The sequence below is a fragment of the Prionailurus bengalensis genome, unplaced genomic scaffold, assembly GCF_016509475.1.
Source record: "Prionailurus bengalensis isolate Pbe53 unplaced genomic scaffold, Fcat_Pben_1.1_paternal_pri Un_scaffold_57, whole genome shotgun sequence".
Lineage (NCBI taxonomy): Eukaryota > Metazoa > Chordata > Mammalia > Carnivora > Felidae > Prionailurus > Prionailurus bengalensis.
This window is the reverse complement of record NW_025091159.1, coordinates 253893-267294: the sequence shown is the minus strand read 5'-3', so window position 1 is coordinate 267294 and position 13402 is coordinate 253893.

The window sequence follows — 13402 nt, the reverse complement described above, 5'->3', positions numbered from 1 at the left end:
GAATGTGAGCCTTGCATTGGGCGCAGAGGTGACAGTGGGGAGTTTGCTTAGGATTCTCTCTCCCCCGAACTCTCTGCCCCTGCTCCACTCTTGCTGTTTCTGTCTCTTTCAAAAATGAAAAAAAACCAATAAAAAATAAATAAACAAACCAATTAGCTATTGAGGAACCAGTAGTTTCACAGAGGTGAGGAGTTTGGTTTCTTTCATTTTTGCTATTTGACACTGATAGTTTTCAGAAATGTTTTGGACATCATAACACGCTGGCTGCAGCCTGGGAATAGAGCCTGTAAGTTGTGTTTTGGGGGTAGCTGGATATCTCACTGCAATCCAGGGCCCTGTGGTCTGGGGGAATGTTTCAGTTATTTATTTGAAAAGACACAAAACGTTGCATTCTCCTACAAAACCAGGACTGATTTCCTCCCACACCACCACTTAAGACTGTCGTCATTGCCATAAGAACGAACACATGCTTGTGAGGAGAACAGGGCAAGGGCAAGGGTGCTGTGGGACTGTCCCAGCGTGTGGCACTGTCTGCAGCTTAAAGACTATTTGGAAAACGGAAAGGTAGTATCTTCTATGGCAGGGGGGTGATTTCACATAGACAGTGGAGCAGGCCCAGGCAGCCCAGGACTCTGCTGACTTGTGCCCGGTCAGGGTCCTGGCACAAGTGTGGCCCTGTCTCCCGTTACCCCCTGGGGCTGCCTTCTGGGCAGGGGGCCCGATGGCTGTCAGGAATGGGGGTAAATACCTGTAAACAAAATTGCAGAGCGAGGTCATTTTAAAGGGCTGGTAACTTTAGTATACACTTTTGTTTTTTAATTTCCAATCAGTCTGGATTTCTGGATGATGACAAAACTTTAGGAAGGCACCTTCTTGGAGAAAACAATGTAGACCAAAGGACATTTGTGACTTAGCTGCTGGGTCAGCAGAGACTCTCCCTGCAGACTTCTGGGTCACTTCCTCTCTGTCCTCTATGCAGCCAAAGAAGATGCAGCTGGTCGTCGGTCTGTGACATGCTGACCTGCCTCAGCCCCTCGGCGACGGCACCATGGGAGGCTCTTTGACTGGAATGTGAACAATGGTGGAGAATGGCCGACTTCGTACGTAACAAGGCTGTGGCCCTCTCAGGCTTCAATGGTCTAAGATGACTCCTAACTTCTGCTTATCTGCTTGAATATTAGTGTGCTCTTCCACCTACTACAGCTAGGCATCGTAGGGTGTCCTCAGTGCGTGGGCTCTATCAGAGCCTAGTCCTGGGGGCCTGGGCAGCTTGCCTGGAGTGACCTGCAGAACCTGGGAGCTGAGGCCATGGCAAGCCTGGGCGGGGGGGACCTGGGCCCGTCCTCCCCCCACCATGCCCCACGCCCACCCTGAGCTCCCTGGCACCCGAACTCTCAGAAGACCAATCAGGAAGGACTGGGCTCCCACCGCGGGGCAGGGTGCTGCGTGTGCACCCAGGAGGAAGGCGCGAGACCCTGGAAATAATGTAGTGCAACTCTAATAAAGGTCTTACTGTTCTTACGGAAATCAACGTTTTACATTTCTTTTTTGAACCAGTTTCAAGAGTGGACCTCATTCTCCATTCGTAGATTTTGCTTAAGTTTTTTATGTTTATTCATTATTGAGAGACAGAGAGACAGAGCATGAGCATGGGAGGGGCAGAGACAGGAGAAGACACAGATTCCGAAGCAGCCCTCACGAGGCCACCTCAGGAGGCTCTGGCACAAGATCCCTCATAGCTCAGGCGACTCTGGGATGGTTCCTTCCCTCCCCGCCACAGAGAGCTTATGGCCATTGGGTCAAGGGATGGACGCCCTGACCCGTGGACCTTGTGTGGAGGGCACAACTGACAATCGCTGGGATTTCCTCTTCCTGTACTGTCTCTCCCGCCAGGGCCGATCGTTTACTACTGTGAAGGATACATAGTTTCTTTCTGTGGAGTAAGACTTCCCTTCTCCTTTCTGTCAGGGCATAGTTAGGTCATTCTGTGTCTTCCTGTTCAGAACCTTTGCTGGCTGATCTTTAGTTTCTGCACTTCCTAGTCCTTAGTGTTAAGTGTGAGGTTTGGAACAACAAAGTGCTTCCCTGCGTTTTACATCTAAGATTCTGTTTTTTCCCCACCAAAGCTGGGCAAGCCTTCGGCATCTGAGAGTTTCTGGAAACAGACCAATTCCCCACGGGTACATTAGGTTGCACATGATTTATTAAAACTTGATTTGGTGAATCCAATTATGCTTAAAAAAGAAATGTCAGTTGAGAAACAGACCAAGCACCGAGCAGATGTCCGAGGGGTGTGGCCTCTCTGAGAACACGCGTTAGCCATCCTTGGCTGTGCTCTCCCCATACTGAATGTTCCGGGGCTTGCAGGCGTTTCCACAGACCCGCCAGGTCCCACTGAATACCCTTGACTCTCCTACCGCTACCATGCTCCTCCTTGAGGCCACTCTACCCTCCTCACTGCTACCCTTAAGGTCCTTTCTTGTGTGTCACGTCGAGTGTTCTGAATGTAATTGTGACTTCACACTTTCCTCCTCGCCTTTTGCTGGCCGAGTCCTGCCACCTCCCAGGTGGGTGCTCCGCGGTACCGGGAGGGGTCTGTCCCCATGGCCCCTGCAGAGGGGCAGCAGGCACATGCCCAAGAGGGGTTGTTGCCTCCTTCCTGATGATGTGGCTTCACTTGATGGTGTTTCTCAACATCTCTGATGTTCTGCTTTCTCCTACCCCCCTGTCGCTTGAGTCCTCGGTGGGAAGAAGTGGCGTGGATTCTGCTGATTCTCCTCCTTGTCTTCCTGCGGCACCTTTCCCAGTCCTGACTTGAGGCCAGCGCTGTGTCCACACCACCCGGTGCCTGGGCAGATTTCAGCGGGAGCAGGGAGGCTCCATCCTGCCCGGCTTCGGTGCTTGCTGGCCCCCGTGCCCTGTCCCTTCTCGCTGTATCTTACCTGACTCCTCTTTTAAGAACATTCATCCGTGTACTGCCCAGCCCCCTCCCCAGGGAGTCCAGGATGGTCTCCAGGTCCTCCACGTAGCTGCACTTACAAAGACTGCTTTTCCAAATAAAGTCACATGCACAGGTTCCAGAGCTTTGGACATAGACGGGACCACCTCCCCAGTCCACCTGTTTCTGGAGAAGGCCTGCTCTGCCCGGTCCTACCCCGGAGGCATCAGGGTGGGGAGGACGGGCCCAACCCTCCCACGGGGAAGAGGACTCTTGGGTCACACAACAGGCCCTAGAGTGTCCAGGCAGAAAGTGGAAGATGGAAAATAGTCAAAAGGACCTCTGGCGTGCATCAGGATTACTGCCGGTTGATCTTCTCACTCGAGTGTGCTGGGTCTCTCTTAGCCACGAGCCTATGTGTGCCTGGTGAGGGTGAGTGTTCTCTGCTTTGGTGGAAGGCACTTTCAGGGACCCCTGAGATAGGAACCAGTCTAGAAAGGCACTAGGACGTGCGGGGGAGACAGTGATGCAAGAGGAAACCATCCTGCCACACATGAGAGGAAGCAGCATCAGGCCTGGAAGCCAGGATGCCAGCCAGGCTGGGCTGTGGTGAGGGCCAGGTGCAGGGAGGCCTGTGTCCCACTGTGCCGCCTCCAAGGCCTCCGTCCGCTGTGAGCCATGGGCATGGGTGACGCCCACAGGGTTTCGGGGCACACACACCAGAGCACATCCAGCAGTTAGAGGGTAGGTCAGCCTCTCCTGCGCAAATGGTGGCTGCCGTCCCACTTGCTTGGATTGTTTTCAGTGCGTCCGGCCAGCCATCCTTAGAGGAGGCAAACAGAACCTTTCTCCACTGGTGCTGAGGGGAGGCCCACAGCCTAGCCTCCGTGCTTCAGGGCCATGGCTCTGGTTTTCAGGCCAGGATGCTTTGGGAAAATTAAGTAAAAGCTATTTGTAAACATTTTCAGGAGAATAATAATGTCAATTAATTTAAAATTTTTTAATTAGGGTAGCCTGGGTGGCTCAGTTGGTTGAGCGTCTGACTCTTGACCTCGGCTCAGGTGACGATCTCATGGTTTGTGGGTTTGAGGCCCACATCGAGCCCTGGGCTGGCAGCACAGACCCTGCTTGGGATTCTCTCTCCCCTCCCCCACTCACGCATGTACTCTGTCTCAAAATAAAGTTATAAACATAAAGTTACAAAAATAAAAAAATTTTTCACTCGTAATTAAAGCAGTGAGTAAGGCATTGTCACATGGCAAAAATAGAGGGCTAAGATTGTCTTAGTCTCCAACATCTTATTTTCTTTTTTATTTATGTTAATTTTTAAACTTTAAAAATGATATCTTTTGAGAGAGAGGGAGAGGGGAGGAGGGTCACAGAGAGGGAGAGAGAGTCCCAAGCAGGCCCTCCAATGTCAGCACAAACCTGATGTGGGAACTTTTTCACCAACAGAGAGATCATGATCTGAGCTGAAATCAAGAGTCAGGTGCTTAATTGACTGGGCCGCCCAGGTACCCCTAATTTCAGTTTATTTTTAAAGATGTTAAGTAACTTCTGCACAGACCCACGACCCAGGTATCAAGAGTTGTATACTCCCTTCACTGTGGCAGCTGAGTGACCCTGGTTTTTGTTTCTTTTAAATTTTTTAATGGTTGTTTATTTTTGAGAGGGAGAGAGAGACACACACAGAGTGCAACTGGGGGAGGGGAAGAGAGTCAGGGAGACACAGAATCCGAAAAAGGCTCCATGCTCTGAGCTGTCACCAAACAGCCCGACCTAGGGCTTCAACTCATGAATCGTGAGATCATGACCTGAGTCGAAGTTGGACACTCAGCCAAGTGAGCCACCGAGGTGCCCCTGTTTTTCATGTTTTGCTCAAAGTGCCACCACACTCATTATTTCAAGGAAAACTGCGGCTGAATTGCCCCACCCTGGTTCTTACTCCCCTCCCTTCCCCATGCGATAGTATTCTAATCGTTTTGTCCCGTTACTTACCTGCTAACTCATGTGTGTTCAGTGTAAGCCCTGGCACATCCACTTCAGATTTACCCAGTGGCATCTAGGTAATAAAGCGATATGTATCACTCAGCCACGTGGATTGCAAGGAGGACAACACAAAGGGCTCACGGTGCCACCTTATGCCCCGGGATTTAGAGGTGAATTCAGCCACCCTCTGGGAATTCGACGCCCTGGGTTAGGTCAGGGTATGCATCAATGATTAAGTGACCATGTGGGTTGATACTGGTGGAAGATGGGTGATGGATTCATGAGGGTTTACTGTACATCTTCCTTTGGCATTTGAGCAGAAGTTTCTAGAGCAGAAAACGTTAGTAGCTGTTTAGGGATCCCCTCCGTGCAATAGATGGTCTCAGCCTGGAACGACTGCTCCCTGGCCCTCACTTTGGAACGGAAGGTAGCCCGGGTTCACACTTTGAGCTGCACCGGCAGCGGAGACACGTCTCCCATCACAAATCAGCGTGCAAGTCCTACACGTCACGATTCCATCTTGACCTTGCTTTCACATTTTGATTCGTGTGACATCAGGATGCTTCCTACAAGTGGTGACGTCTTAGACCTGCTGAAACGTGGCCTATGATGACATCAAAGTCACGATGAGAGGTAGTTGCTTGTCTCCAACTCCCTTTGAGAGGTGGAGTCTAAGGCCTCCCCTTGAGCCTGGGCCGTCCTCGGTGACATGCTTGACCAAATGGATGTGTAGATGGGATGCTCGGGGAACCTGTGGTTCTTGAGTGCGACAGAGTTGCTCACAGATGTAAGCGGTGCGTGCTTGGCACTGGCTGGTTTCTAGGGGAAGAGAGGACTTGATTTCTCTACTCTGTAATTCGTAACAATGCAGTGCCTGTCGAGGTTGGTGTATCATTTGTGGGAGTGGGTGGGGAGTCGGTGGGTGGATGAATTGGTGTCTTGGTCTCTCTGCAGTCGCAGTGACCGTTCATGAGAAGTGCAGCTGGCTTCTCCCTTGCTCCCCGAGTCACCCTGCTCTAATCCAGACAGCAGTCCCTGTGCTGTGCTTGTCTCTCAGGTGCATCACGGTCCCTTCAGAGAGGTTTCCTTGGGTTATTTATATATTTTTTCATGTCTATTTATTTTTGAGAGAGGGAGATAGGATGTGAGAAGGGAAGGAGCAGAGAGAGAGGGAGACACAGAATCAGAAGCAGGCTTCAGGCTCCCAGCTTACAGCCCAGAGGTGGACGCAGGGCTCGAACCACAAACCTCGAGATCATGACCTGAGTCGAAAGTTGGATGCTTAATCTGGTTAGTCACGCAGGTGGTGTGTGGGGGTGGGGTGGGGTGGTTGGGTGTGTGTGGATGTCTGTGTTTGCGTGTGTGAGTATGTGTTTAACTCACAGTAATAGATTTTTTTCACTTGTAGCAAAGTCCTCATTTACAAGGAATAAACACAGGAGGCCATGAGAAGATGTATGCTGGCAGGTTGCAGTAATGATTTCTGTTGGCACGAAGAGAAAACTTTATGCAGCTATAAATCTTTGGAAACTTGTCATTTTCTGTATTTTCTCAATGTGTCTGAAAACCGGTTGAGCTATTTGGTTAGTCAAATGCACTTCCTCCTTCCTTCCTTCGGATTTCTTCACAAAGCCGTGTGAAGTGTGGGAGGATGTCCTGGAGTCCTGAAAAGGTCTGCACGCCTGACGACTTGCCCTGGCGGCAGACGTCCTCCTGACGTTTTTACTCTTCATCGTGTTACACACGGATCCCTCCAGATGCCTGGGATTTCCTCAGTGGATCGCTGGGTTTCAGAGAGAGACCTGTGAACAGCCTCTCACCTTCCGCCAGGAAGAAAGGCCTGTGCCTTATCAAAATGAATGAAATCTCACCATTTGCAGTTACATGAGTGGAACTGGAGGATATTATGCTAAGTGAAATTAGTCAGTCAGAGAAAGACAAAAATCATATGACTTCACTCATATGAGGACTTTAAGAGACAGAAGGGATAACATATGGGAAGGGAAACAAAAATAATATAAAAACAGGGAAAGGGACAAAACAGAAGAGACTCATAAATATGAAGAACAAACTGAGGGATACTGGAGGGGTTGTGAGAGGGGGGATGGGCTAAATGGGTAAGGGGCACTAAAGAATCTACTCCTGAAATCATTGCTGCACTATATGCTAACCAATTTGGAGGTAAATTATAAAAAACAAAAAAAAAAAAAAAAAAAAAAAACAGAAAATTAAAACAAAAAAGAAAAGTCTGTGCCTTGTCACCATGGTGTTCCTTCCCCTCGGACCACAGCGGTGAGTCCCTGGGCAAGGATGGGGTGGGGATTCTCCCTTTGGGTGTGCGGAGATCACGTCAGGATAGAAATTTTTTTTGGGAGGATATTTTGTTGTTTATAAGGTAAAGTCAAGAGGGCGCCTGGCTGGCTCTGTTGGAACAGCATGTGACTCTTGATCTCGGGGTCACAGGGTCGTGAGATTGAGCCCCACGTTAGGTGTAGAGATTACCTATAAATCAATCAATCAGTCAATCAATCAATCAATCAATCAATATAAATGAATAACATTTAAAAAATCCAGCTCAGGGGCGCCTGGGTGGTGCAGTCGGTTAAGCGTCCGAGTTCAGCCAGGTCACGATCTCGCGGTCTGTGAGTTCGAGCCCCGCGTCGGGCTCTGGGCTGATGGCTCAGAGCCTGGAACCTGCTTCCGATTCTGTGTCTCCCTCTCTCTGCCCCTCCCCCGTTCATGCTCTGTCTCTCTCTGTCCCAAAAAATAAATAAATGTTGAAAAAAAAATTTTTTTTTTAAAATAAAAAAAAAAAATCCAGCTCAGTTTCCAGTGTTGTCTGTGGTTTTAAAGAGAACTCAGGAGCTGGGGAGCAGGAGCATATGGACCGTGGGCATGGCTGCCAGGCAGGATGTGAGGAATCGGGCACAGGTGCTCACCCTGCCCTCTGATGAAGCTGGCTTCCAGAAGGACCAGGAATGGTGTGGCCTTGCCGAGTTTTCCTGGTGAGTCTAGAACAACAGGCAAAGCCCTCTTTGACCTTCACCTTCCGGGAGATTTAGCCTCACCGGCCCTCCCCAGAGACCCTGTCCTTTCGTGTGACAGTTTCCCCTGGTCCGAACTGCAGGCAGCTGAAGTCGTGCATGCAGTATGGTGGCCTCTTTCCAGCTCGGGGCCATGGGGCACACTTGGCTGGAGAGGCAGAGACTGTGTACAAATCACACAACTTTTGTTCTGCCATTGTTTCGTTTGTGAATGGGCGCCCCGGTGAGACACTGCCTGGTTTCCCCTCCCAGGACTGAGATTTGAGTCTGATGTTTAATACTGCGTCCACAGTAGATCGCATCTGGGAAATTCGTGCCAGGCTTAGGATACCTAGAGAGAGGGGAGCAAGATTTGAGGTGGCCTTGAAGGGACAGTGTGGATCCTGCCTTACCTGCTAGCAAACTGTTGCTAGTACTGGTGTGGAAAACGAGTCGGGTCTCATACATAGTTTTCTCTTGAAACCTGTAAAAGTTCGAGTGTACATTTGCGGGTGGGAAAAGTCTTGTCCTGTTCAGGTGTGAGTCTGCTGCCCTTGGTCTCGGTGCCAGATGGACCTTTCTAGCACTGATGTGCTGGAGGTGGAGCCGACAGCACATCCTCTGAGATTCCCGGTAGGAGAAAAGTCCACATTGTACCAGCCAGATATTTCCCCTGCGAGGTGTGAAGCAGCCCTCCAAGAAATCACTTGAAAAAATGGACACAATTCTCAGAGCCTGAGTTAGGGATGTCACTATTACCCTTCCAGGAAGTACTTGAAATCGAAATGATTCCTGTTGTTTCTTTGAAGTGAGAAAGTCCACGGAACCTAGGAATCGCTCACGTTGTGGGGCTCCTTCATGTTTGGACAACACTGTTGTCATGACTTAGTGAAGGCATGTTTTCTTTCTTACTTGCTTGCTTTCTTGCTTTCTTTTCTTTATTGGTGTTTATTAATGAGAGAGAGAGAGAGAGAGAGAGAGAGAGAGAGCCGCAACGGGGGAGGGGCAGGGAGCGAGGGAGACAGAGGATCCAAAGTGGGTTCTGCACTGACAGCACAGACCCAATGTGGGGCTGGGACTCACGAGCGGCAATATAATGACCTCAGCCAAAGTCAGACGCTTAACAGACTGAGGCCCCCAGGTGCCCCTGGAAGGGTGTATTCTTAATGGATGACTTAAATGCATGGGTGACTTTTTGTTTTCCAGAACATTTTCTCAATTGAATTGAAGCCTGAATGTTTCTGATGGTCTAAGATGCCCTTTGAGAGCAGTGTTAGAAATCCCACATGATGTTGCTTTTGTGTCTGATGTAGCCATTCCTGCACGGGGCTGAGGGTGGGCATTTGGTGGCCCGGCTGCCCAGCCCCCCCAAGCTGAGAGCTGTCACACTGTGGCCAGAGAGCTTGTTGGGTGGCCTCTGAGAGCCGTTCTCCCAGGCGTCCCTGACCCCGGGCCCTGCTCTTTCACATGTGGAATCTTAGGAATGCCACACCATGTCCATTCCCCAGGATGAGGGTGTGCTGATGAGACCCATGGGAGACTGACCCTTTTTTGTGGTATGAGTCACCAGTGTCCTTCTGTCTCCCTTTTCCCAAAGGTGATTTTCCTCTTGTTTTCATTTGGGTTGTCTGTGTTTCTTACAGTCCCCTGTGTGGGCTTCACTCCTCATTGACTACACTTTTCTGAATGATGTAAGTGGCAAAGAGCAGAGATGGGGGCCAAGACAGTGAAAGTTTCTGGGCACCATGAGCACATCAAGGAAGAGACTATCTTCATACTGGTGTGAAATTGGTCTTTTGAAAGGCAGAGACACAGACCAGGGGGACACAGCTTTCCTGTGAACCCACACTGGCACGACTTGGTCTGTCTTGGGAGCTGATGTTCCCACAACACGTGACTCCATGTTTCTATACATGTGTTTGCATAGGTACGTGGTGGCTTAGAATCTCCCATCACAAACAGTTCCTGTATTGATGATTCTAGCATCTTGTCTTCAAGAGAGGAAATTTCATCAAGGGACTCGGTCACCTATGCTCTCTGCAAGTGGGCTTTCCTGCCACACACCATGTCTTTGAATACGTCCGACCTTAAACTCCCCTCCACGACTCTAATTTTCCTGCTTTGTCACTGCGCATGGGGTATACTGGGGAGCTGCTTTCTAAGTCCAATATTCTCATGAAAATCCCCAAATAGGAGAGCCGAGGGATTGTCCCGTGGGAGAGCGGGCCCTGCACCTGACTCGGCATGGCCTTATGCTGCCACCTCTCCCGGTGGTGTTTCCTAGTCAGGAAGTGTAGGTAAAAGGAACCTTGAAACTGTGCTCAGACTTTTCTTTAGGATGCACCGGCTTCCGATTGGACCTTCCCGTCCCTACTGTGAGGGACCATCCCTCTGATCTGTTTGGGTCACCTGCGGTGCTTGACTTCCTTGGCCCCAATATCTTTCAGGAAAATGAAGCTGTTCTTGGCTGAGGCAGAGCCAGGAAATCATCCCCAAAAGAGGTGAAGTCTGTAGTGTGGGTATTTTAGACACAGTGTATGTTCCTCCCTGACTTGCTGAGCCCACAGCTTCCACAGAAGCCACGTGAGGATGTCGAGGCCCTGGGAGCCGACTCCCGAGCCGGTGAAGTCACCATTGCTCTCATCGTCGTTTCTGTTCCCGTGGCTTTGAAACATGCTGGATGTTGGGAGAACCCCTGGGACAGTTGTGGGCACCCGGTGGCCGTTCCAGGTGTTGGAGCCGGTTCTACTCCCGTCACCATTCCCAAGGACACTGGGCAGGGGCCAGGGCTCGTTTGCTTTTTCGCTATACTCTGGGATTGCCATCCAGATGTGTGGACGTGGTGACCCCTGGACAGCCCTGTGGGGTGGCCTTTGTGCCATTTTGTCGTCCCCTGATTGGGACAGCTCTAAAGGCTTCTTGATCTGCCATATTTTGACCACAGCTTGGGATCTGCTTCACTATTCCCGGTGTTAAATGTAGAAAGGGGCTTTAGATCATAAATTCTGATAGTGTCTTGTGTCACCTTCGAATGTGTAAGAATATGTGAAAGCAGTAGTACCTCAAGTAAAGAGATGCTGTCTAAACGTTTTGCCTCACTGTCTTTGACTAGCGTCCTCAGAGTCTCTGCGATGTGGGATTGTTGACTTGGTTTCCACCTCTGCTATGAGCTGAGGCTTGCAAAAGTGCTTCTCCTAATCCTGCTACCTGATGAAAGAGAACCTTTTCTCCATATGAATATAGAAAATTCCCATTTTAGGTCAGCTACTCTTGGATTTGGGATGACTCACTGGCCCGGAGCACATTAGTTTCTGTTTTCCCTGTAACCTTGACTCTGAGCTCTACTGACAAGATGGGCCTGGCAGACTAAGGGGAGACTGGCAAAGGCAGGGACTGGGGGTGTGGAGGAATGGGGCCTAGTGGTGTAGAGATCCCACCACGTGACCTCACGTGTCATCTCAGAAGGCACCGATGCCCTCCCACCATTCCCAGTTCTTTCCCTTCCCTTCCCTTCCCTTCCCTTCCCTTCCTTTCCCTTCCCTTCCCTTCCTTCCCTTCTCACAAGTTGAGAGAGAATGATTTTTAAGAACACCAGACCCTCAAGGAAAAGAGCTTGAAAGAGGAACAAAAGCCTCTCATGGTTATGGCAGGATGTTTGGCATGTGGTAGGACTGGATGGACAAGGTCAGTGTTGGCAGCATGTACCAGTTCACTGCGGGCACAGAGTTGGTGAAGTAGGGGCTCAGACTTCTTGCAGAAGACCTTTGAGTCCATGCGGTGAAGGTGAGATCCTCCTCAGTTGACCTTCCTCATGAGGTGTTCCTGCGTTTTAGAATCTCTTTTAGGATTCTCATGTGTGCCGGGGTTGGGCAATGTGGTAGAAGGCCTTACTGGGGGGCGGTGGGGGGGCTCTGGTTGGAGGACAGAAGCCCAGAAGGATCTTGAGTGTGGGTGTTGGTGTCACTGCTGCCCCCAGTTCACCAGGAGCCTAATCTGAGCAGGTCTGCAGACCAGAACCAGATCAGCGACTCTCCTTCACGGCGCAGGCGAGCCTTCAGCCAGCTGGTGCCAGAACCAGATCTGGGGCTGTCCTTCAGTGCGCAGGCGATGCTTCAGCCACCAGGTGCTTTGCTGTCCTTCAGGCATTGACGACCTTGACAGAACAGTCCAACATGGCCCTCTGTGTAGAGTCACTTCCCGTGAGTCCAGGAGAGAGCACTCACTGAGGACAGTGGGCGAGCCTCCTCTGCCATCCAGCTGTAGGGTTCAGCATGGTTGACTGCACACATCAGCCTTTGGTGGCACTTTGCATCCTCTGTCCTGAGACACCCGGAGCTCGGCCGCTCTATTCCATGCCCCATGCAAGAGACTACGGTGCAGGGGTGGGTGTGTTACATGTTTCTCCAGGGAGGTACCTGTGTACATTCTGCAGACCTCCCTGTAGAGGTGAATTTCCCAGTTTGAGCAGTGTCTCTTATTCTGACCCAACAGATGTCTGCCTCTGTTCTGAATAGAAGGGAAGCCATCAGCTGATACGGAATTTCTGGTCTATAATTCTAACCTGTCCCTTGTAATTCCAGATGCTGCTCAGATCCAAGTGCAGAACTGTACCACTGGGTCACAGTGAGCCACACTGAACTGTGTTCACATCGAGCAGATATTTGGGGCATCCTAGGGGCACCGCACACCAGGTCTGGAATTTGCCTACGCTGGGGTTGGACCAAGAGTGAGCTACAGGAAACAGACAGGGACGTTTCCTGGTGTGGCTGTCATTCCCGGAGATATCTAGACAGGCAGAGTGGGGAGTGGAATCATCTTTGGATTCTACAAAGTTGCCTGGTTGCCTTTTGCAGTACAGACAACCCGTCACCCCCGTGTGCTTCGGACAGTGAGAGAAACAGGTAGAGGCCTTTCCTTCCTGAAACAAAGCCTGTGCCCATGGGGTTGTAGGGATTTGAAACGGAGAGAAATTCATGGTCTGTCTGGGTCTCTAGCTCTGGGTTGGCAAAATGACACATTGGGGCAAACAATGAATCTATCAAGGAGAAGCTTGATGGCAGTAACAACAAAGCTGTCACTGCTGGCTTCTCTGCTTCTGTTGTCCTCTCAACACCGTGGGCTCTGGCCTTACTAGGCCCCGAAGTTTCCCTGAGGAGCCCTCCTTCCCGCCAGCCTGTCTGCAGCTGCCTTTCCCCTGTGTCTTCTGCCTGTGGTCCTTCACTCACCCTGGACATTACTGTATTTCCGTGGAGGCTCTCTGGGGCTGAGACCTGTCCTCCTTACCTCGTGCCTGGCCTGGCACCGTGCAGGCGCTCAGCGATATCTCATGAGTTACCAGCCGGTGCAGTGATGGTACCCAGACAGCTGACGGAAATGCTCAGGTGTCTACACCTGGTACAGTGGGGAGACTGCCCTTACAGATGAATTTGGTGGTGTGCTGCCATGGGCTCAC